This window comes from Pseudonaja textilis, chromosome 1 (genome assembly GCF_049901715.1).
Source record: "Pseudonaja textilis isolate UNSWEBS1 chromosome 1, rPseTex1.2, whole genome shotgun sequence".
NCBI lineage: Eukaryota > Metazoa > Chordata > Lepidosauria > Squamata > Elapidae > Pseudonaja > Pseudonaja textilis.
In genome coordinates this window covers 116,832,486-116,856,425 of record NC_141990.1, presented here as the reverse complement: position 1 = coordinate 116,856,425, position 23,940 = coordinate 116,832,486, and the positions used below count along the sequence as shown (strand labels likewise).

The window sequence follows — 23,940 nt, the reverse complement described above, 5'->3', positions numbered from 1 at the left end:
TTCTGGTATTATTTTTCTGTTGATTAAAATCAATCCATTCCTTAGTAGACTTTGGAGAACTAGAAGGGATGAGGGGGAGGGGCAAATGGGATAGATTCCTATATCTAGAGCTCTGAAACTCCTACTTTATGACCACACTCGTTAAAAATCATGATGGGCAGGCTCCATTACAGTTATAACTCAAGGATTACCAGTATGAATATGACAAAAATTAGAAACAATCATGGACTGGTTTGAGATTTTCTTAAAAATGGACCTATTCAGCTCAAAGTGTACAAAAATAGTCTTAAGTAATCTTGGTTCAAATGATTCCTTAAGTCTACTCTAGGCATGATATTGGATTGAAAAGTCTATTATAAAAGACTTCATTATATTACTTGCAAGCTATCTAAACTGCTATCTTAATTATATGTCTGGGCACAATAATTCGCCTTACTGAAATAACCTTTATATGAGTCTTATAATCAGTCCCTAAGAGCTGGCCGAAAATGTTAATATTCAAAGTAAGGAAGGAAAAAACATTCATTACCTTCGTATTTCAGAGACTGCAACTTCCTAACTCACGTGGTTCCCAATGTTTTGTTTCTAGTCTGAACATCAATTTCTATAGGATTTTTCCCTCATGGCAAGAAAAGATACTTTAATTGTTTATTGCTTTTTTCCTGTATCTTTTGAAGCAAATGTTTCTCCATCTGCAAAGTTGCACACCTACAAAACAACTTGTTTATGATCTAAGTGTCATGTACTTAAGCTCAGGATTTGTTTTATATTCAGTTGTAGGGTTAGCATGAACTGGAACTTGTAACCACCCAGCACTTACTTCTCAACAGTCTGGAGATAAATGGTTTATAGATGTAATTATCTTGAGGGAAGCAGTATAGCAGACTCAATCAGAACCCCTTTGTGCTGAACACTTGCCTCTTGTTTATCAATTTATAGAAGCAATCATTTGCCTGGTGTCGCAATGGTTAGAATGCAGTTATGCAGGCCAACTCTGCCCACAATCTGGAGTTTGATTCTGACTGGCTCAAGGTTGACTCATCCTTTCATCCTTTCAGGCTGGTAAAATGGGGATCCAGATTGTTGGAAGCAATATGCTTGCTCTGTAAACTGCTTAGAGAAGGCTGTAAAGCGCTATGGGTCTTATGTAAGTCTAAGTACTACTGCCATTGCTATTACACAAAGGACAGGATAACAGATATTACCTGTCACTGTAGCCGTATTATTTGATAGAAAACTGTTGAGAGTAGTCTCAAATAAAATTATTTTGTTCAAGACAACCAGCAATTTGGACTCACCAGCCCTATATTCCAAAATAAGGCTACAAAAATTGAAATGGGAGAAAATTGTAATTTCCTAACAGATTTCCCTGTTTCAGTTGATATCTTTGTACAAAAAGAAAATTCCCAAACTCAGTTACTGAATAAAAATCAATCTTTTCAGGCATCAACTGAATTTTGAAAAGTAAAATGAAGAGTAACGGAGACCTATCTCAATAGATTTACACAGTACTTTAGCTATGTACAATTTACACAACTAACATATTCAAAGCATGTTTATAATCTGAGAGATAATCACGATCCAGGTTGTGCATGGATAAGAAGACAAGCCCAAACTATATGAAGTAAATAAAATCTGCTGAAATATTTTTTTAAAATATTAGTTTATTTCTCTGAACAAATTCCACATAATTCACCGTTTTTCTTTGTTCTCAGAAAGATGCTGTCAAGTCAATTTTTAACAAGTGGATACCCAAAACTGCAAGAAACTCAAACAAGATAATCTGCATAAGTCTAACTAATCTTCTGAACAGAAAGTCAACATTCACATTCTGAAGGCATCACATTTTCCTAGTCTTCGTTGAATTTTTTAAAAAAAGAATCTCTCCACTTAGGAATTGTTGAGAACTTTTAAACATTATTTTTGAATTCCTGCGAAGTTTGGTATTCTTATGAATATAGATACCTTATATCACAGTGGCTTCCCTTTTTTTATTATTAGAGAAACATTTCACAGGATTTTGCTGAGTAGGAAACTTCAACATCAGTTTTGAAGTCCAGTAGTCCAATTAATAGTATATGGCTTACCACATTTCATACTCATTACCGATTTAAATTAGTTTCGTATTACAGGATACAAGATACCGGTTTAAGCCATTGAGTTTCATTAACTGTTAAGTGCAGTATGTAAACCGTGTCATTTAGACCAAAACATGATAAACAAGCTAACCACAAATCAGGAACTCTAAAGCAATTCTGTACAATATTTAAACAAATTATGATTATCTGTAAACCATGTGGTTACACATATTGTCCATTCACTGAGAGGAGTGAAACTTACCAAAGCACGTATCAGTATTACTCACTGTACACACGAGTTTTGCCTAGCCTCAGGCCAAAGATAGAACTTCACAATTGTATCTTCTAGAGAGCTGAAGTGCCTATTGCTGCCTATATTAACACTTGTTTCAGTATATGACTATAAACGAGTAAGTGTCATCCTTTAATCCACTATTTCAGGTTTAAGTATTTGCATGGCTATCTTAAAATTTTCTGGGCTTCATTCAAAAAACACAACTTCTTCCTATCAAATCAGGTTGCAACACAGAATTCTGAACAGCATTCCAACAGTTGCATTTTAAAAGTTTATGGAGCCAAGAAAAGAAGGCAAGGCCCCAAAGAGTGAAAAGTAAAAGAGAAATCCAAGCCAAATATCAATTTTCAACCATCTTTGTAACATACTTAATTCAAGTGGCAGCATATTGGAATGCAATCTTAGAGTAGCACAATTGCACAATACCTATTAACTTTAGTAATATCTGAAATGGTCTCAGTAGAAGCCAGGCAAAGACAGGGGGAAAGAAAGGCATAAAACTAAACTCTCCTGGATTCTTTAAAATCACAAAACAATCTAGCTTGAATTCAAACAGCTGAATAGACATTTATGTGATGTATGCAGATTTCATTAGTAAACTGGATTCTGCTGGCAAATGTAGAAAAGACCAACCAATTGATGTCATCAAAGTCTCAGGTGCATTGCAAGTTGTAGGGTTAACCCATTGTGTTTTAAATCATTGGCTGGCAACGAATTTCCAACAAAAACAAGGCAAGGCAGGGACTTAGACAAACTCTAAAAAGACAAAATTTTAATCCCAGGATGAACATCCATGGCTCTCCCCAGCTTGAAGATCTAGCTCTATAAGTACAAGCAACTGTATCTCACAGTAATTTTGAAGTAGGAAATCTTGAGTACAACAATCTATGCAAATTTAGAGATAATATTGATGTAATCACCTCCTCCAAGGCTCACACAGTAGCCAGTCCTAGTGGGTTCAGAAAGAGCAAACTCTTGGACCTTTTGTTGGCGGATATAATAGATTTCAGCCATTCCTTACTGCTTAACTTCGAGATCAGGGGTGTCAAACTCACATCATCACATGATGTATTGCAACTTTTTTCTGCTAAACCAGGCATGGACGTGGCCAGCACATGATGCACCCAGTCCGCGGGCCACAAATCTGATAGCCCTCATCTATATGAAGCCTTTGGGAGAAGTCATCCATTGGCAAAGGGATGACTATGCTGATGATACACAATTATATATCTGTTATTGGAATGCACAAGATATTCAGTAGCAGTCTTTCCCTGGAGTCTGGGGGCTATTAAAAGTCTCTATGAAGAGGATACAGGTTTAGAATCTTACAGAGTGGCTATGTATTCAAAGTTTGACAGTTCAGAGACAGCCAGTCTGAATGGGGCAATGCTTCCACATATGGAGCTAGCCCATAATTATAGGGTCTTCCTCTGGAACAGAAGGTAGAGGCCTCTGGATAATTACATCTTGTGCAGGAGCTGCATTGGCTGCCACTCTGCTTCCAAGTGTTGTTCAAGATGCTGGATTTCACATTTAAAGTATTTCATGGTTCACAGCCTATACGTCATTGATTATTTTCTCCAGGTTTAATTTGTCTATGTTGAATCCACATGCGTTCCAAGCTCAGCCTTCTCATTAATGGCCCCCTCCTCTGGAACAGATTATTCTTGGATATCTGGACCACACCTTCCCTACTAGTTTTGTCCCAGAAAGATATTAAAACAGACTTTTTATCTGGACATGAGTAATATTATTCTACTGTTAATGGTGGCCCATTAGACCGATTGATTATAATTGACTTAATTGATTTTTGCTTTTACTCACCCAATATTAGTATCATAAGCCACTCAAAGATTCCAGAAATGAAACATGCAAGTTGAATAAATGAATGAAACGAGTCACAAAATGATGCATTCTAGAAAAGGGAGGTTTAACAGGATGGGGAAACGTATCCCTCTTCCGGTTTTAAAAAAGCAACTGCAGCACAAAATTAAGGAATACAAACATTGCTGCTAATGTCACAGACCCTAATAGCAAGCTCCTACCAGAAAAATAGCTTGGTGGGTTGAAAAAATATGTGCTTCTTTTATTTAGCGCTTAGGATGTGATAATGAGTGAAGATGTAACTAGTACTAGTCAATAATGATTTTTAGGACTTACCAAATTTGACAACAAATGTAAAAAATTATGTGCTATTATTGTTTTTGTATTTTTGAAATTGTACGTTTTTAAATTTGTAAATAAAACTGTTTTTAAAACTTAAAAAAAAAGAAAAATATGTGCTTCTTGATACTCACAAATTTCATGCCATCTTTATATTTAATAAATAAAACCAAAAGTTAAGTAAACAGGATCAAACACCAAAATCTGCTTAGGGAAGCATAAAAACATTCCAGGGAGGAAAAGCAATCTAAGATTTGCATTTTCCCTCAGAAAGAAGAAAACAACTATGGTACAAAACAGTGCTAAGATACTAAGAGATTTTAGTATCTTTGAGATCTAAAGGTATGTGGGGGCCGGAAACGCCCCCAGCAAGCTCTTTGCATTTCTTACTTTTCTTCTGTAATCCTAATGTTCACCCTTCTCCCAAAGCATTCTTTTTACACGTGAGTGAGTATTTCAGGCCTTCAGAACCCTAGACAACTTTGCATTTTTATAAAGACCACTTTATTTCTTTTTTAGGAACATGCTCAACGATTTCTGAAGTTTTGGTGCCCATGGCAGTTGGCAGCTGCAAACATCCGACTGAAAGCCCTGTCTGCTTCTTCACAGCTTCCAGTCGAGGATGTTTACAATCGCTCCCTGTCAATAGCAATATTCATTCCTTTGTTGTTGTTTTCTTATTAACCTATACCTAGATCCAAGCAGGTTGACTTAGACAATCCTCCCTACCATCTGTGCTTCAGGTTGCCATTTCACTACAGCAGTTTCTAAAATTTCCATCTGCAGAAATCTATGTAATCAATATAATGTGACAGGCAAGTATCCCAAGCATAAGGTTCCTATTGAGTTAAAAGAAGCAATCAGTAAATATGTTCAGCTGTTCCTTAAGATTAGCTAGCTTCAAGAAAAACATTATTCACTTTATTCAACTGGACTGATATTTCCAAAAATATCTAATGAGCTATCAGATACTGTAACAGCTCCATTAACTTTTTAATATACTTTATACTCATAGAAGCTTTGCAATAACCCTAATGTTATTATCAGAATATCAAACCTGGATTACTATGAACAATCCTAATTCTCCTTTTTTTTTGAAGTCAACATAAGCGCTGCTTAAAGACTGTTTTGTAAGAATTTATTGTTATAACAATTACAATGAACAAGAGTGTCAAAATAAAGGCATTGGAAAGAGCCTGAGCCATTCTCCTCCTCCATCCATAAAATATTCACAGTGAAAGCTGATACATAAAAATGTTTTAGTTATTTGAAATGCATACTTGCAGAATTATTTACTTCAACTGATAAATGTAAAAGATCCTCATAAATTACTTCCTAGAAAAGACAAGGTTAGATTTCTCTACACCAAGGTTAAGAAAACTTGTCCTTCAACAGCAGATGAAAACAAGCTAAATTGTACTAGAAATTGATTCCTTTTATTCACCACTAAAGTCAAAGCTATTAAAGCCTCCCAAGGAAACCACATTTTCTCAATGAATCAAGTCACTAAGGAAACAAAGCAAACTTCCAATGCTATGCATTCCAGGCATTTTTAGCACTTGGCATCCTGATAGCGTTTTAGAAAAGGATCAAACTTTCTATCTTGGAACAGATTTCAAAGTAGTCTTGGGATTCTAGCTGTGGTACCCAATTTGGTGTAACAATCTATACAGAATATGGAGGACACATTTCAATCTTTGTTATAAGCCTGAAAAACACCCATCAGTTTTAAAAGTGTTAAAGGAGATGAAATAAATAAATAAAATGCTATTATTGTTCTACCTAAGTAAGGAATATCACCAGCAGGTTTATACTTTATACTTCCTCAAAAAGATTAGACTTTGTTCCTACCAGTATATCATTTCTAATTTGCCAGAGAAAAAAAAGCCCCATTAGAGCTCATTAGCTGAAGATCACCATGTCAACAATGCCCCATTTCATTTTCTACATTTATGGTTCCTCTCTGACGTCAACCAGATTATATCTGTACCAAAGTCAGTAGAAGGTTATGTCTAAAATGCTTCAGTTTTCAGCATACAATTGGAGTTCCATTTTGCAGGACAACAGAATAATAATATGCAATGTTTTCCTGCATTGTTGACTTCAATCAATGAAGTTTGTTTTTTTGTTAAAAGCTTGTAAATGCTGCCTCAGCATTTCAGTATTTTAGACTAACAAAAGTATTCATTTTGGAGACAGCTAACAAAGATTCCCACCCTTAGCTATGATTTATGTAGCAAGCAATTCATATATAAAAAATTAATGGCTGTGCAACTATTCCTATCTCAGAAAAAGAAAGCAAATAAATTATTTGTCAAATGAATGCAAGGCAATTCTAATAAAGCATAGTTTAAGGTCAATGAAATGAACTACAAACTGCTTTCATACAGAAGAATTCAGTTGCTACCACAATCAAACACTCCCGGTCAAAAGACATCTTTTTCCAAACATTCATTTAAATTAATCTATAGAGGCTAATCCATGGCCAGAATCCAAAGACTAAATAAATCAAATTGATGTTTGGACTAATTTTCATTCATTTCCTTATACCATGTAGCCAGCTGGTTTTGAAACACAGGTAAGCTTCACCAACTTCCTATTTAACATACAAGGACAATTCTAATCCTAATCAATATGACCAAAGCAGAATAAAGAGATTTAACAAAAATTGCACTGAAGGGCTTCAAAGCTTTCATAAAGTTCCCTAAGACTTGAGTTTAACTCTTAGGAGCTTCACTGACACATCCATGCAGTTACTTGGGCAACAATTCAGAAGAGATTTACAACTGTCTTTTTCCAGTGTGTCTTTTCAGTGCCCCAGTCTAACTTACAGGATTTCTGTATCTTTGTAGATCTAGGTACTAATTAGGCCTAGCCCTGCTTAGTTACCCTATCCAACATTCAACAGTTATGCCATCCGCTGAGACCTTGCCAAATACCAGAGGCATTAAACACGTCTTTGCTCTAAAAATTTTAGAGAAGTTTTTAAAACCTAAATAACAGAGAATGAATTTCCCAAAAGCTGTCAGTTTACATTCTGGTAGATAACTTTTTTTTTTGTCTCAACAGATGGTTGCACCAAGCTGAGTTTGTCTGGGCTGGGAAGCTAAGAAAGATTAGGCTATTTTGAAGTTGGACAGGATACCACCACAGAATTCCACAACTGTGTGCTAAACCTGGCAAGTCAGAAAATATTCCAAAAGAAGGCAATAACAAACAATTTATATAACTTTAGAAAACTGTAAATCACGTCCACGTAATTATTGGGAATCAAGCACCACCCATGGGTAATCATGGTAAAACACCCAGAGTTTTTACACTTATCTGAATTTGATAAATATTACTACAGTATGGGGGGGGGGGGGGATTTCCCAAAACAGTCATAAGGGTTATTACAATCAATTGAATTATCACCGTCTTTTCATAGAAAATATTTCATTCCTTTCATATAAACGCTCCCCACAAAAATTAAAATATTTTTACCACTAGCAAGTTCTGTCTTTTGTTTTAATATTCCTTGAACTATTCAGTATTTTCCACTGAAAGATTTCTGGAAATGGGAATTACTGTCCCTGGCCAATATATGGCCATAATTTAATGCATCTGGACTCTTTAATTCGGATTTTCTGAAATTAATTCCATAATGTTCAGGTAGATATACCAAAATAGATCACGGAGTTTGGAACATAGGAAACATGGGGCAACACCTACTGTTCTGTTGTGTGCGAGAACAGGGACCGCCAAACTGTTGGATCTCAGGGACCACCAAACTCATAATTTTAAATCTTAGGGACCACTAACTGGTTCTGTGGGCATAGGCTAATTTCTGGGTGTGGCTTAGTGGTCATGTGACTGGCTGGGCATGGCTTGTATGTAAATTATAAATATTGAAATTTTATCAAAAAAAGAGCAACTTTCAAATCAGATAGGCAGATTGAGTTGCTCACAGAATCACAGATTCATTCAGAGATCTATCTATCTGCCATCGGCTAGCTCAGTCTGTCACATAAAATTTGCTTGCAAGCAAACTCACAAAATTAATTCACAATACACCATGTATGTAAATATTGATTTTTTTTATTTAAAAAAGAGTAACTTTTACCCAAAATCAGGCAAAGCAGGAAGGCAGATTGAGTTGCTCACAGAATCACAGATTAATTCAGTGATCTATCTATTTGGCCTTGGCTAGCTCAGTTTGTCACATAAAATTTGCTTGCCGTGATTCTGCACTGAATAATAGAAGCTTCAGTCCGAAGAGAGGTTCGGCTGTGCTTAAAAGCAGAGCCGAACATTTAAAGACTAGCTAGAAAGCAAGAAATCCAACAATTTCCTGCTTCCTAGCTAATTTAAATCTCCCGGCACAGCAGAACAGCTGATGGTCGGAAAAAGGAAAAATAGCAATTTAGCAGGCAAGTTTGCTGGGTAAAGAGTGAGTGGGTGGGGAGGGTTCCCACGGGCCATGTAGGCAACGCAGCCTTGTGTTTCTGTGCAGCCTGGATTAATTGCTTTGGGGGGGTGCTCTGGGGGTGACATTTCTCTGTGGCCCACCAAAATTTTCTCGTGGCCTACCAGTGGGTTGTGGCCCACCAGTTGGCGACCACTGTGCTAGAACATTAATTAAACCCCAGTGATCTAAATGAGCAAAAAAAATTAGTTTACCTGGCTGAAAGGTGTCTAGTTGTTAAAGAAATGAAATTCTTCACTCACAAAAATCCAATCTTCTCATTTGAACACCTAAGACACCTCATATATTTTTAGGATCACTGTTCTTGTCAGCCAACCTCCTAAAAATCAAATTAAGAAGAGTGAAATCTTCATTACTCTGTTTTCATGAGATTGAGAATCTTGCAGCATTATTGAATTAAGTATTCCTAAGAAAGCAAAGAAAATAGTAATGGACAAGAGAACATATGTTTGCTAATTGTAGTGAAAATAAATGTGCTTCCAACATTAGTGTTAAACAATCTTAACTAGCCTTAATTCACACGGTGTGTTTTATAATTCAGCAATTACAATATAAATCAAAAAGCTATGTTTAGACATTTGAGTTAAAGCATGAATTAAATTTGCATGATTTTTTCAGGTTCAGTTGTAATGATGGAGTACATGAGGGCTAAAATTTAAATTTCAGTCTTAAATTTAGGATATTATATTAACTCAACCTCTGTGGATTGCAACACAATTACTTGAGTTTTGTCCCATGTTATGACTTTTTTTTTGCCACACTTGTTAAGTCCCCAGGATGCAACTGTAATAAGTACATGCCAGTTGCCAAGTGTCTGAATTTTGATCAAGTGACCATGGGGATCCTGCAACAATCATGTGTGAAAACCAGTTGTAAATCATTTAGTGTTACTCTAACTTCAGTCATTAAATGAATGACTATAAGTCAAGGACGACCTGTATGAACTTGATTACATGCATTTTCATGTTGTGATATCAAATCCATTCTCCATACTCTAGTACAGAAATATTATAATGAATACAGAGTTGTTTCATGAATCACAGCAAAATTGGAGGCATTTATTTGTAAGTAAACATCACTGAACTAAATTGGATTTGCTCATAATACATTTGCACTCAACAGAGATATGAATTCATTTTTTGAATTCTGGACAACAGACAATAGAAAGTATTTAATATGCTGGATCTTAATAGTCTTCAAAATAAAATTTCAATACAAGTATATTATAGAAGATTGGCTACTTATTAGAAAACAGTTTCCACTATGGTTCAGAACTGTCTATACAGTAGAACCTCGGGTCATGACTACAATCCATTCTACGACTTCGGTCAAAACCAGATTTGGTTGCAAACAGAAGTAAGATTGACTGAGCATACGCCTACAATTCTGCGCATATGCGGAAAGGGAAATCACTGCGGCAGGGAAAATCGCTGCAGCTGTATTTGATCAGCACCTGAGGATCTGTTCATGAACAGAAGCAACGATTTTCCCAAATTTTTGGTCGTCACCTGATTTGGTCACAAACAGAACTGTTTGTGACCCGAGGTTCCACTGTACTGTATAACTAAACATCTGCCTATCCCAGGTCTTTGGAAGAGATTCAGTAAGTGGCTAAAAATACCAAATCCAGTCTGAACATCTGGCTGACTATGCAACAAGCCATAGTAACTATTATCTTATTTAAACCAAGGCAATATTTATCACTGCAGTCATTATCAGGGTATTTAAAAATGGAGTGTTTATTTTGGGGAGTATTTTGTAACTTATGCAGGAAGAATATTCAATAGGAAAAAAATGCTCCTCACTGAAGAATATTCTAAGGTGGAGCATTTATTGTAAATCCCTTTAACAGAAAGGATTCCTCTTAGATACAATTAAATGCACTATATAAAAAAGCTTCAGGAGGAACAAGAGCCTATAGCTAACAGCATAGACATTTTAATAGTTCATTAACTAAACCCCCAGTTTGAAGCACTGACAATATATTTGCAAGGTCACGTACAGTATTTCAAATTCTGTTAATATATTACACCTTTTATCTTGGTGCACCTGCAAGTTAACTCATACTAGAAGCTACATTATTAGCATGTGGGAAATGTTTTAAACAAACTTAAAGCATTCATATACAAAATCTTACATGAGAGGAAAAGTAATACAGGATTTGTTTTTAGTCCTGTTACACAACAACTGAAACGCACATTGTGGTACAATTAGCAGTTTTAAAATCTGGAAAAGATTTACTATGTAATTACACTAAGATGCTGTAGTATCTACAGAATTCTCATTGCTGTTCTCACATGTTTTGTAGCTGAGAACTGTATCGGAGCATAAGCATTCACCTTAGAAGGAATCAAACACCTCCAGGTTATCCAATTTTATAGTCTTCAACCAAGATTATAAAATGTGGTTTAAGTGTTTATTTTAAAATAATTCAAAAATTATTTAAAGTAAAAAACGACCTTTTCCCAAGACCCACAACATCACATAATAGTGCCAACTGAAAAGGTTACTATTCATTTTAACACTTTATATATACATTTAGGTACTGTGATTTACTCTACAAATGTAAAGCACAGCTTAGCACACATGCAAACACAGCCTGTAAGAATTAAATGAATTTAGATATACATACTTGATCATTTATTACATTTGTTGTAAGCCCCCTCACAGCAAAGTAGACGGCAAATAAATTTAATATCAAGTTTCATAGATGTAGCTAACCACATCTCAAGGTAAGTTTGAAGGGACTGATTTAAATAACTAAAAATAATTTATATATGGAAGTTTGAAAATAATTTGATTCATTAGCCAGGGAAACAAACTATTCTACAACCATACGAAACTATGAGCTTATGTTAATCCCCCAAAGTCTATTGGAAAGTCCCATCATGTTCTAGGCGATTTATTTATACCAAGATTTAGTTTCAATCAGGTTGCCTTTCAAGCAAAATACACCAAACATTCTTGTACCTTAAAGTCAAAGCAATGAAGTAAATATTATAATCTATCCTTCCCTTTCGGGGAACAAATTCAATTTTACTAATCACAGCAACCAAGCAGAAGTAACACCCCCATTTTAAGGGACATGAATGAAATGCTTCATAATTAGGACATAAGCCCCTATTTTTATTGATGACAATCAATGCTCTTACTTATGCATTTATATGATAATATAAATATTTTAGATTTTATAAATATAAAGATTTTAATTATATATCTCTAGTTTTTGTATCTTAAGGGTCTACTTTTCTATGCACATATGTACATTAGGTTATAATTATCTCAATGCCAGGATAAAGCTCCACTCATGCCAAAGATAAATAGAATTTTGGAAGAAAATCTCCAAAATCTCTGTAGTTTACTTATACTGGCTTAGAAACAAGTAACTGTAGAAACCTAGTATCTCTTACTCAAAACTTATTTTCAACTACACTGGCAAATTAACACAAATGAGAAGCACAAGCAAGAAGCACCTGAATAATTTAACCACTGGTTGAACAGCATTCTATTACAAACAGAAAGGATACAAAATCTAGTTATTCAGAAACTATTATGTCCTAAAGTGAGAAAGAAGCAAGTTCCAAATGCACACTCATCTGAGGCACAAAGTTCTGCCAATTAACTAGTCACCAAGTTAATACTCCAGTAACTGCCCTTCCAAATAGGATAGCCAACTGTGTATAAAAAGCAGCCTTGATATGAAAGCCAGATTTTTTTAATCAATATTTTGGAACTGAGGAATGTAGATTAATATTTTTGTAATGTTTTCAGCTCTGTACACACTAATAAACAGTAGCATTTAGCATAATTATTTTCCTATGTTTCTATAGTATTTTAACTTGTTTCAAAATATAAAACCAGGTGTGCCAAGCAAATAAATGCAAAGAATTATTAGATCAGAAAATGTTTTTAAGAATATGTTCTTCACTGCACAAGACAGTACACTCAAAGTTATCCATCTAGCCATTGGAAAACGCTTCAGGAAACATAAAAAGCAGTTTAATCAGAAAAGAATTTCCACCCCTTTCCTAACTAGAAGCCACACCCTCCAACTAATGACAGAAAAGCATTTTGAATTAGAACTCTGTAAGTGCCCTGCCTCAGGCAAAGCAAGTCTCTCCTATTTTCAGAAAAGAAAAGAAACTCTTGCTCAATAAGTAGCAATTAGGCTGCAGAATTTATATGCTGAACACGGTTAAATGGAAGAACACCAGATCAGTGGACCATAGCTTTAGTGCACTGAGTATGATTAACAGAATGAGCCTTCAAAGGTCAATTAAATGTCACCACTTTTGAGGGGGAAAGTTTTCTGAAATTTGGTCAGTGTGTAGTACTGTAGTGCCTGCAAACTTAATGCTAATATTTCACTAGGATTTCTGTAACCCCCAGTACCTGTATGTACACGCATAGTGGACATCTATTTCCTGAAAAAGAATATTTATACCAGTGGGCAGAATGTTAGCGCTATTAGTTATATTTAATCGAGTAAAGCAAAGTATCTTTCCCTTCAGTGGGATGAAATATTTCTTTCCCGAGAAATGTTTTAACAGAACATTCTAGGATGAAGTTGTAAGGATAAATTTCTTGCGAATCCTGGAACATAACTGATTGGGAGGGGGGCACAGAAAATACTGTGGAACTTTCAACTTCATTTGAAAAATGCAAACATGTTTTCTGCAAAAACATTTTGGCCTTAGTCAAACAAATTTACAAAGTTTTAAACTTATTCAAGAAATATTATTATAGCCCAGTATTTCCATTACCCCCAAACAGCAGAGACAATATTTGCAATATGCTATAAGTAATGAAATATAAAATATTTAACACACATACACTTGCAAAAACTTTTTTAAAAATCTGCAATAGAAATAGTGAGCAAGAGCTAGAAGTTGAATTATAATAGCACATCAGAAAAAAATGTTTAAGAGAAATCTTTTGAACAGTTTGCAGTTCTTACAACCTATCTTGTCAAGATGGATAAATGATTCAGAAGAATGTTTTTATACTTTTCCCAAGGACAGATGATAAACCTTCACTATGAATAATGAATCTGTATGGCCTCTGTTCTGAAACCCATTAGAAATGATTTACAAGGTCAGCTAATACATAAAGTGATATTTATTAATGGTCTTCCTAACATTGAGTGTTAAAAAGATTAATAGGTAACATTGATCTCTGGGAGTTTGGGAAAAAGAGCCAAGAAACACAAGTTGCATTTTAAAATTGGAGAACTTATCCTTTTTACAAGTACAAGATAACTCCATTGGATCCATCAACAATTTTAAACCTTCAAATTCAGTACAATTAAAACTTGAAGTAGATTAAGGTTGGAATTATACTAAGCAAAGGCCTGCTGAAGATGAAAACTTATTTATACAGGAAGGCGGTGAAAACAAAGTATAGTATAACCTTAGCAGACCACGTGAATTCTAAAAGATTTCAAGCACATTTAGACCAGAGAAATGCACCTTTAATCTACTAAAATGCGATCTGTTTAATATTAAATGTACAATTCATTTAGCTTCATCTGCAGTTTCGGCCACTTTTTTAAATTCTTCACGCACATAAGTTCATCAACCATAAAGTTACCCATGAGTTCAGTTTCAAGCCGAAGTACACACGCAGTACTTGGAAGTAAACTGGAGCTTCCTTAACAATAAACAAACACCACAGCGGAGCGCACAGCTACATTCCCAGCACAACTGGAGCAACTTGATCTGTAGCTCAGTCCACTCAGCCATGAAAGATACCTGTTGCTGCACCTGCAGAACTGGCTCCATTATGTCACCAACGCCCGAGCTTGTAAAAGGACTGTAATGCCCACCCCCCAACAAAACTAAAAATCAAACCAGCCAGCTCGTCTTTTTCCGCTTGGATTTGTCGCCACTCTGGAACCAGGCGTCCCTTTTCATTAGGATTACTGTTGTTGCTGTTGTTATACCCACATCTCTCTCTCCCTCTCTCCAAATATCCCACCCAGCCATTCTTCCGTACCACCGACGAGCTCTTTTTAACACAAGGCAGAGCGTTGGAAGGAAGGAAAGAGGAGTCTACTCCAAGCCAAACCCATGTTATTATGTTTTTTAAAGGGGGAAGGAAGCCGAAGGCTAATTCCCGCCACACCTCGCCGGCCCGCACGAGCTTTGTAACTTTTTCCCCCCAGCGGCTCCACAACGCTGCTACTCCGGTGGCGGGACGTGGATGAACACGTGTGTTGCAAAGCGAGGCAGACCCCCTTCTCTTCCTCCACCCTCCCCAAGAATATCGGGCACCAGCAAAGAGAAAAGCCCAAATCCTCCAGAGCGACGATTCTCTTGCCTCTGAAGCAAACGTGGAGGGGAGGAGGCGGGCGGCACCTGTGGCGAAGTTCTTGGCGGGCGCCCTTCTCCCGCGCCTCCCCGAACTTGAGCAGCGCAACAGCCACAGTCCACCTAGTCAGGCGGTCCGCCAAGTTCTCTCCCCTCCTCCGCCCGCACATAATTTCCACCCACTGCCTCCGCCGGAGAAGAGCGGCTGCGGTAACGCTCCCGCCGCCGCCTTTCGGTTCCGTCTCAGCGGAGACCCCAGCGCCAAAGTAGGAAAGGGAGAGAGGGTAGCCCAGGACGCCCCTTCGGCCGTGGAGGAGCAGCGCACAACCGAAGAGTGACGCGCTTTGCGTCACGTGGAATTTGGTTCCCCCCAAGAGCGCGCAACTAAGTGCCCCTAGGAAACTCAGCCCGCCATCCTTCCCGCTCGCCGCTTTTCCCTCCTTCGGGAGCGCGGCCGGGCTTGGCATTGTCCGTCCCTCCACTGTCCTGTGTCCTTCCTTCCTGGCTCCCCAAGGGGGCGTGAGGGGGAGCGTCCCTTCAGACTCCACCTCTTCTTCTTTTGCTTGCAATGTTTCGCCGTGCTCTTTGTTTCTCCTTGCTTCTTCCCCCCCCTCCTCCTCCGCCCCCATTTGCTTTCCTTTGACAGCTGCGGTTCCTTCCCATAAGGCTGAAAATTCTCCCCACCACCACCTTCAGAAACAGCCCAACCCGGCCGAAAGAAAGAAAAGTAAAGACTCCACGTCGCTCCCCTCCCCGGCCTCCCTTGCCCTGCCAAGCGCCAAAGCGCCTCAAGCCAAGCGTCCCGCTTGCAGGTGGCCAGCGGGGGAGTGAACTCTCCACCCCCGGGGCTGCTCGCTCCTGCTTTGAAACCCCGCCTCCGGGATTCCATCTTCTCCACGCTCGAGCTCCTCCAATTAGCTCCAAGGAAATGGCAGAGGTTTGAGCCAATGAAATGACGGCGGTCCGGAGCGTCCCGTCAGCACGAGCCAATCAGGAGGAGGGGGAGGATGGAACCTTTCGTCGACCCCCCCTCCCCCACGTTCTCGTGATCATCCCGGTTTCTTCGACTCAGTCGCAGCTGCGGTGCGGTCTGAAACAGCTGTGGAAGTGCCGGGGAGAGAGGCAACAGCAGCCCTCGGCGGTACTACTGTGGGTAAACATTAGGAAACGCTTTCGGGGAAAAGGTGGGTAAACGTCTATAAGAACTCTTCGATTGCAACACGAAGATCTGCAAGAATCGAAGATTCAGATGAGCCAGTATCATCTTATTTATATTCATATGATGATGGCAACCTTTGATCTTCCTTCTGCGTAAGGTTGAGATCATGCAAAATGTGGAGTACAAATTGTAGTCAGGTGTTGGGCATCGCAAGCATCACCCGCACAACCCAGAAAAGAAAGCTTTCTTGCTGATCTGTATCCTCTTTCTGTGATGTGCATGGTGTTGTCCAACTTGTGCGTGTTCACTGTTCTAATGCACGTGTCTTTTGCAACTGGCTGTTACTGCCTAACCTAGGCAGAATGTAGAAATGGATCTGGTTTGTCAAAGAAATGTAAAATCGAGGTAGTAGATAGGTCAATGAAAATTAGCAATGGATTAATTTCTGACCTTTTAGCTTGGGAACGGATTGCTTCGTGAGAAATAGGTGATGGGTGGGGGGAACTGAATACAATACAACTTTTTTCTGATAAGGATTTGGGTAGTCAAGACTATCTTTAATATTTGAAAAAGTTGTAAAAACTTGATGAGTACCTTAGTTATACCTGTGTTACAATATGGATTTTTTTTTCCCATGACCAAATGTAGTTGTTGTCTGCATTCTTTTTTACTGTCTTATATTCTGTTTGCTTATTATTTTTAAAAGCAGTGCACTTTGAGAAAAAAATGGCTGCAATGATTTTTTTCCCTACAAAAATGCTAATGTAACACAACTAAGGCACATGCAAGACTTCAGGCTCTGAATTTATCTGCAAGTCAACCTCTCCCAATCCTACCCTCCAGATGTGTAGAACAATCTCTTCCATAATTAGCTGGTTGAGGTGTTGTAGTTTTAACATAGCTAGAAGGTACTAGCTTGAAAAAAAAAACTAAATATGAATTGGATGACCCTTGTCTATATCCACATTTTTTTTATTAAACTTTTTTTTAAAAACCTAATGGCTTCATGATTTTTTTTTCATTTGAAATGGTAGTATTTACTTTTAAGATGTGTAGAAAAGCCAGTAGTATTTTGTGGATTGCCTCTGTGATCTTGTCACAATGTTTATTTCCCTTCTATCTCTTAGCTTAGGAAGATAAAAATACTCCATAGTGAAACCAGCTGCATTTTAGCCTAGCGGGTTGTATACAAATCCATTCATCAGATTACAGTTCAGCCATGGGTTCACATTACACATTAACCTAAGATGTGATTGGTTAATATGTATTTAATATATCATGAGAATACAGCCAATATGTCAGTTTGTCAATTTGTCACATGAACACAGAAAAATAAAGCATGGGTGTGTGAGATAAATAAACTAACTGTGATCACTCTTGAAAGCTGCTTGGAAGCTTTGGTTAATAAGATATTTTGCAAGCCAGATTTTTTTTCAGGAATAAGATTTACAGTTACAACCTTCATATTCTGTATTAGCTTCATTTCTCATTTCCATGCAAAGTTCAAAATGCTGAACTGGGACCACAGTTATTACAGGTCCTGTGACTTACTATATACAGAGTGGCTAGGTCAGCAGGAACCTGAGTAAGGACCTGATTGTAGCTGCTTCTGACTTTCTCTTCTTCTATATTTGGCTTCAGATTGGCAAGCAGCATTTTTCTCTTATTTCATTAAGAGTACTGTTCTCAAATTTATTTTACAGCAAGTTTTTTATCCTGTTTCTTGTTTTTATTATGCTCACAGTTTATAAGAATTTTACTGTGTGCTGCCTTAACAGAGTGGATATGATTTATTAATTGTAAACAAAGGCCCCCATAATTTCTGCTTCATAGCTGGCAATCCTAATTTTTTATTCACCTTTGACTATGTTTAATCCCACAGTACGGTAGTTGGGGTCATAGCCAGCACATGATGCATCTGGCCCCTGGGCCGCAAGTTTGACAGCCCTGCCATAGGTAGTCTTTGGGTTAAGATGGCTACTAGGATTGGAATTGCTAAGTGATGCAGTTGTAACACATGAAGTCATAGGACTACATTGTTTAATGCTGGCACTTCTGGCAGTCCCAGGTGCCATTGTTAAATGAGTACCAGGTGAGTCATTAAGCAAGCCCTTACTTAACCATGACTTTCAATTTCCCTTTGGCTTCCCCAATGACTTTGCTTGTGGGAAGCCAGAAGGGAACATTGGGAATCATAATCATGTGATTTCAGGGATGCTGTGATGAATGGAACTCTGAGGACCAATCATAACTACAACTCCTTCAATGACATTGTAAATTTGAATGGTCACTGTTCGAGTGGTCATAATCTGAGGATTCCCTGTAAATCTAATCACTTTTTAAAAAAATCAGGCTACAGACATGTAACTAACTTAATGGAGGGCAGGATCAACTAGCAAGATATTTCATAACAGACATCAAAATTAAAAATCCATGTATGATTTTTTTAATTGAAAAGTGAATGTGAGTCATGTTTTCCCTTTTAAAATTAAGTGTGGGCTGAAAGAATAATTTTCCAGTTACTAGTATTTATTTTGCAGACAAATGCTATAAAAACTAATCAGCATGTTTTTATTACTGAGGATATATGCTTAAAATGTCTTATGTAAGGTGACTTGGCACAGCCCCTTTGTTTTGAGTTTTCAGTGCTGAACAAGAATTGGAAAAGTTCCCTTTTGGGGAGCAGTGTTAATTTTATTTTGTTCTAATCAAGTATTTCATATGATTCTGGAAATCTAACGAGCATAAATTCTATGCAATGTATTTTTGAAAACAATTTGATAATTTTGGCAAAAAAATAATCAGGATTGATCTTTTTTTTTCCTGCTTTTCTGAAGAAACAGTATCAGTCTCATACCTGAATGAAAATATTTATTTATTTATTTCAATTTATATAGTTGCCAATCTCAAATTCATGATTTTGGGCAACTAGCAATAATTAAAAATAGCATAAGAACATAAAGCAAGAAAGAAATAACAGTATGCACTTAATTTGCACCCAAGGTAAAAAAAACAAAACCACAACACAAATCAGCATTAGCCATTGCATGAGTGAAAACTTATATGCAGATTTTGGGAAACTTTATCTACAAATATTAGACTGAGAGTTATCAACTGTGGCTCATGAGGACTCTAGATAATCCTGAAGACCTCCATTTTTTAAATAAATAAATAAATAAAAGGCCCAAATCCTATGATATTTTGTTTTCTTATGAGACACTACCTATTTTTAATGTTGTAAAGCTAATTTCTTTTTTTTTAAATTTTGTGCCTCTTGTACACTCTTGCTGCAAAGTAGGAATTGTGATATTCAATACAAGTAGTCTTCAATTTACAACAATTCATTTAGTGACTACTAAGTTACAACAGCATTGGAAAAAGTGACTTATGACCACTTTTCACAGTTATAACTGTTGTAGCATCCCCGTGATCATAATTCAGACATTTGGCAACTGACTCATATTTAAGACTGTTGCAGTGTCCTGGCTTTATGACCTTCTGACAAGCAAAGTCAATAGGGAAGCCATATTTACTTAACAGTTGTGCTACTAATTGATTTACTTAACACCTGTGGCAAGAAGGTCGTAAAATGGGGCAAAACTCACATATATCTCACTTAGCAACAGAAATGTTGGGCTCACTTAAGTTGAGGACCACCTGTAGGAGGACTGCATGTAAAAGTAGGAGCTGGAGGTACATGAAGGTGATGTGTAGTTAACTTAAGCCAGAACAAGAGAAAAAAATATTGACCAACATATCTTATGATCAAACGATGTAAAGTTTTAGGCCTTTAATTTGATGAAAGCTATGAGCACTCTTTATAAATCTTTTAGTGCAGCTCTGCATATTGATAAATGCAAACCAGCTGTTGATTGAAAGTACAGAAGAGTAATTGATTGTGATGCATCTGAGTATTTTGGTATTGCAAAAGATGGGTATTGCAAACTCGCATCATCACAGTGGTGTCTGTGACATATCGAGACTTATTTCCCCTTCACTAAACCAGGCGGGGCTGGGGCCAGAATGTGGCACATCTGGGCCGTGAGCCACAACTTTGTCACCCCTGCTCTAGAACTAGTAAAGCACCAAAATTAATAAAGTGTGTTGCCTTTTAAATAGTATAGCAGAGAACTTTCTGTGTCAAGGGTACATCTTCTATAGAGGTAGTAATTAGCAATATTTTTCTAAAACAGCACAGAGAAGATTAGGTATTTTTTCTCATACTAGAGTTATTATAAAGAATTCATGAAATTATATTTTTCCTTGAAACAAAGTGCAAATAGTGTTTATTAATACCATCACTGAATTCTATCCAGCTTGAGGTTCTGCTTCCAAAGAAAGGAAAGAGTTACATCTTTTGAAACGTAGGTATTCCAAGTTCCACTGAAGCTGCGAACCAAGAAGAAGAGGAAACAAAAATAACTTCAAATTACTCTAAGTAGCACAACTGTGCAGGAATTGGTATTTGAAGGCCAATAAGGGCACTTGAGTGGCATATGTTTTTAGCTTCTTAAAGCCAATGTTTAAAGATTGTGGGTCTACCTTCTGCAACTGCAGTGGCTTCTGGAAAAAAGATACATCATTTTTAAGAAAATGCACATGGAAGCCACGTTCACTGGCATATGGTACTAAAAAAGCATTTTTTGCCATCAGATATGAAATGCTATAGAGTTAGACTTCTTCATAAAATGTATAATACTTTTAAAAGAGGCTATCATGCTTAATGCATCAATCTGGTCTATACTTATTTAAAATAGGACTTTAAAAACTTGCTTAATGGTGCTGAAAATGAGTTACTACATCTAATTTTTTCTTAATTAAAGTAGTAGTTTTTCTTAATTCTATTATCTTTTATAATCCTTATCATTTGAGTTTTTCAGAGAGTATCTTCAGCAATAACTGGAAGCAGGAAATAAAACCAACTTGGCTTACTCTCCAGTTGAGGTTTATTTTTTCATTAATTTATTTTCGTGATAAGATTTATTACATATTCTGATTCTTGTAGTACCTAAATATAAAAAAAACCCAAAGGGTGAAAAAACTCCTAAAATCATCATACAGGGCATATATTCACAGACAGACATTAAACATTCACAGTTGTACATTAAATATTTCAAGAAATGGAAGCTATAAATTGTTACAACCACATATAGCTAATCTGTATATTGATTTGTAAATTGCTAATAACATCAATTATGTAGTTCACTGAATATTGGAGCCATATGCTTGTCAATCTCCTGGGTCCTGACAGGTGAAACTCCTTATTAGACAGGATCTGCAACATACTCTTTCTATTGGGTCTGACTCTGATGGGATGGCAGACATAATCAGAGATGGTCCCTCATTTGGAATAGTGTTCTGACATTTAGTCTTTTTATGTTTTAAATTTAATATATTTAGGCATTTATAAACATAAATCCTGTTTCACACATTAAAATGTCAAGCATACGAATTGTCAAAAAAGTGAAAATAAAAATAAATTTCACATTTGAATATTTGGCTCTGTGGTAGAGATCTCTTCTAGCTACACAATAAATGTTCTATTGTCTTAGAATTAATATGAACCTCTAAGATGACCATTTTGTTGCCTTTCCTACACGTCGTCAATATTAAAACAATAATAAAACTTGCAATAGATTTCAAGCCGCAAGTCAGTTATCATTACAAATACAGAACTACAAAAGCAAAATAAAAATTGGGACTCAGTATGGAAGTTATTAGCTAATAGGAGTTTATTTTTCAGTAAAACTAGATAAATTAAGATCTACATAAAATGGTATATTTTGTAAGGCTCAGTGTTGCTAAGGAGATGCTTTCTATGTTGCTATATATGTGCATCATAGTTTTATGCTCATTTTGCTTGATGCAGCCAAGTATTTGATGAACTACATGCAACAATGCTTTAGTACATGATTGAAACTTTAGTAAAGAACTATCAAACATTTCAAGTCTTTAGAATATTCAGCAAATGCAAGAAAATACGGTACTTTTAAAATACAGAAGGATTTGTGGTGAAATGAAATCAAGTCAAATCCGAATACAAATGCCCTGAAATTCAGCTGAAAAGTTAATCCAGAGAGTCTGAATTGGGTGTGATCTTTGTGACACATGCCATAATATTCCTATCAGCTCAGTATCTATGGAGATTCTCAGTCATCCAGATCATGGTTGTCCCAAAGGTGTTTTTTCAAGAGGCAGCTAAAGAAGCTTGGATGAGAAGCGAAACAGAAAAACCAGAGTCCAGTTGCTTCTTGAAAAAGCACCTTTGGGACTTCCTATCAGCTCCTTTATCTAAAGAGATTTGGGGAGTACAAAGCATTTGCTAACTCCTAAGTTTATCAAACTTTCCCTATATGTGTGTATTTAATAGTATTGTGAGACCAGTGTAATAATCTAAATTACTACTTATGGAAAACTAGGAATGATTTATTAGCTTTTATAACACTCTGGAAGGATCCAGGATCAGAATTTAGCATGATATAAATTCTAGGATCAAAAAGCATAAGGCATGAATAGTTTATGCCTTAGTAATATACAGTAACATCCCAAAGCCTGATGATAAAAATAATAAATTATTGTTGTTGGAAAATAAGGTTTAATGGATAGTGGGGAGATAAGCATCTCTCATACTGTAAATTCTAGAAAATTAATATTTTAAATTTGTCTAAGAACATGAAAAACCATAGCTTATTGAACAAGACTTGTGTACAAAATAGCCTCTAAGTTCTCTTACTTCTTATTTATGCACCTCTATAACTGTCTGGTTTGGTTCTGCAAGCTAAGAAGATAGACACAGACTTCAGAGGATAATTAGGACTGCAGAAAAAACAATTACTACCAACCTGGCTTCAATCGAGGACCTGTATACTGCACGAGTCAAAAAGAGGGCTGTGGAAATATTTACAGACCCCTTACATCTCGGATATAAATAGTTTCAACTCCTACCCTTAAAACGATGCTATAGAGCATGCACACAGAACAACTAGACACAAGGACAGTTTTTTTCCCGAAAGCCATCACTCTGCTAAAAAAATTCCCTCAACACTGTTCAACTATTACAAAGTCTGCACTACTATTACAGTTAATCTTCTCATCACTCCTTATCACCCATCCCCTCCCACTTGTGACTGTATGACTATAACTTTGTTGCTAGTATCCTTACAATTTATATTGACTTTCCTAGTATGATTTGATTGCTTATTGTACCCTATGACTATCATTAAGTGTCGTACCTTATGATTCTCAACTCTTGATGAATGTATCTTTTATGTATCCTGAGAGTATTTACACCAAGACAAATTCCTTGTGTGTCCAATCACACTTGGCCAATAAAGAATTCTATTCTTATATCCTTTATCTCAGCCATCCAATTTTAGCAACAGAGCAATGAAATCTTGGCCTTCTCCATCCCAATGTATCATCATAAATGTTGACTATGATTTTCTTTAAATTATTGTGTTCCTGAGAACAGA

At 36.7% G+C, this 23,940-nt stretch overlaps 2 long non-coding RNA genes across 4 annotated transcripts in view; one reads left to right on the top strand and one right to left on the bottom strand.

Annotated features, from left to right (window-relative positions):
* The window catches only part of LOC113432900 (uncharacterized), a 72,713-nt gene extending 56,814 nt beyond the window's left edge, over nucleotides 1-15,899 (bottom strand). For 2 of the 3 annotated variants that reach the window (XR_015739973.1, XR_015739968.1), the window contains exons 1-2: nucleotides 15,358-15,899; nucleotides 9,196-9,320 (exon numbers count right to left, since the gene is read on the bottom strand). This is a non-coding gene — a long non-coding RNA (uncharacterized LOC113432900). The remainder of the gene's footprint in view (nucleotides 1-9,195; nucleotides 9,321-15,357) is intronic. The other variant, XR_015739972.1, reaches the window with a different exon arrangement.
* Nucleotides 15,900-16,187: 288 nt separating this feature from the next.
* LOC148127781 (uncharacterized) lies at nucleotides 16,188-23,815 on the top strand. Its single transcript, XR_015739963.1, has 3 exons — nucleotides 16,188-16,493; nucleotides 17,971-18,113; nucleotides 21,349-23,815. It is a non-coding gene; the product is annotated as an uncharacterized LOC148127781 (long non-coding RNA).
* Nucleotides 23,816-23,940: the final 125 nt, after the last annotated feature.